The following is a 4008-nucleotide window of genomic DNA, read 5'->3' as shown; positions in this document are numbered from 1 at the left end:
ATAAGAAAATAGATAAATAGTCAAATAAATAAATTGATAATTAAATATATAACTGATTAATTATATTATTTGAATATATATTAATATTATTATGCTATTGATATTAAAATAATAATAGATTTTTCAAATTATTATTAACAATAATACTTAATTAATAAATATGTAAATAGATTAATCTCTAAATTAAAAAATGAATATATAAATAAATAAGTAAACGACTGGATTAAAAAACTAAAAAATAATATTTTTGATACTGCAGGATGTCCGAATAATAAAATTCTTGGAATTATACAAATTTTTAATTAAAAAATTTCCGAATAATGAAATTTCTGACAGTATATAATTTTACCCAAAGAAAATTCTAGAATATTAAATATTATTTATTTATTAAAAGCACAATAATAAAATATTTTTATCAAAGAAATCATTATGTATTTTTAAATTCATTTTAAATTATGTTTTGAATGTAAAATAATAATATTGGAAAAGATATATTTCGGAATAAAAAATTTTGCTTCAGAATGTACATATTATTTTTTTCAATATAAAAAATGTTTTTGAAAATTGAATTTTTCATTCTTAGAAAAGCTTAAAAAATAATTTCGAAATAAATCAGTGCTGAATTGAATACTGCAAAGATTTTTGGAAAAATGTTATTTGTTTGGAAAAAATGTAGGGGTAATTTTTGTTTTCACTTGCAAGACACGCGTGTTTTTCAAGTCATTGATTTATGGCATTTTTATGTGATTTTTGTTATTTTATATTTCAAACAGTAATTTTTTTAAGCTTAAAAAAAAGAATTTTTTCTTTGGTAAAAATATTTGATTATTGTATTTTTAATTAATAAATTGTATTTATTAAACACCCCATTTTTAATCAAAATGTATGAAATTTAAATTACATTAAAATTCAAATTAAAAATCTTATTTAACATCCAATAATCAAATTGATGAAAACTCCTGGAAACACATGAATGCAACGACCAAATTTGGACCACAAAATTGGTCGTTGGAATCTTATGTTTCCATCATTTTTTTAGTTTTTAAATTCGAGAATATTACCATTCGGGATTTTTATGTATCGGTAAATAAGTTAATAAATAAACAAGCAAGCAAGCAAATAAATGAAAAAGTAAGAAAAAATATTAATGTCTATTAATATTATAAGTTTATTTACTGTGAAATAATAATAAAGTTTTCTTTAATTTAACATTATTAATAATATTAAATAATTATATCAATAAACAAATATATAATTCAATAGATATATAAATATATAAAAAATAAACAATTATTTAAATAAATAAATTTATTAATTTTATACATCATTGTATTTTTCATATTAAATTTATGTTTAACTCTTGTAGTTTTGAGATTCCGATGCGTAATAATAAGTTGGCGAGAGTGATTTCAATTTCATTGAGTTCTATGACCGTGAAATTATAGGCGTATACAATAAATTGTGTGTGTGAGTCTTACGAGGATTGCTTAACTGTCAGCATCTGTGATACTCAGCCATAACGTGGCGAGCCCCTCTGTATGAAGACTTTTGCAATTCATCATCAATGAAAACGACTACATCGCACATGAGTTGCGAATAAATGTTATAATCAGGTAAGTAAGGTATAAAATTTTCTTATTTTTCTATCGCTCCTTAATTAGCGGCAAGTAATATTATTGGAAAAAGAGATGCAGCAATGATCATTAGGTATTTACGAGCTAAGAATCAAAGGGCAAATTCCCCACAAAGTAAAAAAAAATAGAAAAAGTTAACTGGACTCAAATTGTAGGGCAGAAAAATCCCTTTAAAATGACCTTGACTAGAATCCGTTGCAACAGATAGATTGCGAGAAATTAATTTGTTAATTAAGGGTAGTATGTTTTCGAAGCATCGTTCTCTGTAAATAATTTACATTGTTATATACAATTCTTTTTTCCGGATTTCTGATTCAAAAATACAGGTTATGGGGGTGGGGGAAGTGCAATTTTTTTTAAATCATACAATTCTTAGAACAAAATTTCGCAAAAAATTCACTGCATGAATCACTGCGCAGATAATTCTTAACAAAATAAAAATAAATAGTATAATAAATTATGTTGGACAATAATTTGTAGGATATTTAGAATAACGTCTAGGAAATGAAATAAAAAAATAGTTTAAAATAACACCTTTTTCGCTCCTAACATTGTATACAATTGTTTGAAATAATTTATTTAAACAATCATTTCAGTATATTAGTTTGATGTATTTATTACAATTATTTCGTATTAAAATTTTTGTGATTCAAAACTAGAATGGTATTTTTTATTAAAAAAATTAATTAATTAAATATGTACAAACTATTTACAAAGCTTTAAATAAAATAGTGATTAGCAATAGAAACATTTTTTGTTTGTAATTTATGGATAACGTTTGGGACAGGAAAGTTTGAAATAATACATTTTATTAAGTATAATATTTTATATAATTGTTACACATAATTTATTGATACAAATTATCCAGTGCATAAGTTTATTGCCCATAAAAATAATTAAGTAAAGAAACCGTTGTAAATTGTAATTACATTGGTTTTTGTTAACAAAAAACGTTAACGAAATACATGAATTCTCTGCCAAATTAGTTGAATTCGCCTCTGAGAAATGATGACTTTTCAACCAAAAATGCAAAAGTTAAATTTAAGGATAAAAAATGTATTTTTAACAAGCAAAAAGAATTTCAAGCAAAATAGTTCAACTTTCAAATATACAAAAGTATAAACTTTTAACCAAGAAGAATAATTTTCTAAAAAACAGACGAATATTCAACACAAATGTAATAGTTAATATTTCATCAAAAAAAATGTTTACATTTTTGAAATCAAAACACTTAAATATGACACAAAAAAAGCAAAGGATTTTCAACATAATAGTGATTAATATTAAATCAAGCAGTTGCATTTTCAATTGAAAAGGATGAACTTTTAACCAAAAAGATTGATTTTTTTTTAAATTCGAATTTTCAACAAGCTGTTTGCATTTCGAATCAAATTATTGAATTTACAAACATAAATTTTCAATTTTTGATTTAAAATATCAATTTTCACCCGAAACTTGAACATTGCAGTTACAGTTCAGTTTAAGAATATTCAACTAGAATCATAAATTTTTAACAAAGTAGTTTAACTTTCAACCAAGTAGTTGCTTTTGAACTCCAAAATACAAATCTTGAACTATAAATTAAATAGTTAAATTTATATAAAAAAAATTAATTTTCTACTAGAAAATAATTATTTTTACCGATTTTAACAATACCGTTAAATTTGCAATTAAAAATTAATATAGAAAAACATAATTTTTAAGGAGATTAATTTTATATTTTTATTTGAAAAATGTTCCTAAAAGTTCAAAATTTTGGACTCATTGAAAAAAACAATTTTTCTGTTAAAAAATCAAATAATTTCTTTAATTTTAATGGATCCAATTCTAGAATTCTGAATTCTTATGATAAACCCTAAATCTTGAATTTTCCCATATCATAAGATTAAAGTTTTGATATAAATTAAAATGGTTGAATTTTAAAATGTTGCAAGTTCGAAAAGTATAATTGATAATTAAAAAATTTGTAATTAAAAAAAAAAATTTATTCAAAGAAATAAAAATTTATAAGGGTTTAAGTATGTACAAAGTCTTTTTAATATCATAATACTTTAGGACTAAATTTTTTTTTAGTTTTAGATTTCGATTGACTTTGTTTGGGTTTCTAGTTTATGGAGTATACATTTTGAATATTTTAATATTTCCCATTTAAAATTACCTTTTATTTTTAATATTTTGTTAGAATAATTTAATTTGAAAGTTTTACAATTTAAACTTTTTCCATTTTGAACGATAAAAATTAGGTGATTTTATTTTCTGATTTACAAAAGTTTGTATAAGGTAAACCGGGGGAAGATGCCACACCTAAGGAAAAAATTAAAATAAAAAAAACACAAATGCGGAAAACATTAATCTTATTAATTAAATGTAAACA

The sequence above is a fragment of the Belonocnema kinseyi genome, chromosome 3 (assembly GCF_010883055.1).
Source record: "Belonocnema kinseyi isolate 2016_QV_RU_SX_M_011 chromosome 3, B_treatae_v1, whole genome shotgun sequence".
NCBI classification, from domain to species: Eukaryota; Metazoa; Arthropoda; class Insecta; order Hymenoptera; family Cynipidae; genus Belonocnema; species Belonocnema kinseyi.
Note: the sequence above shows the minus strand (reverse complement) of the source record.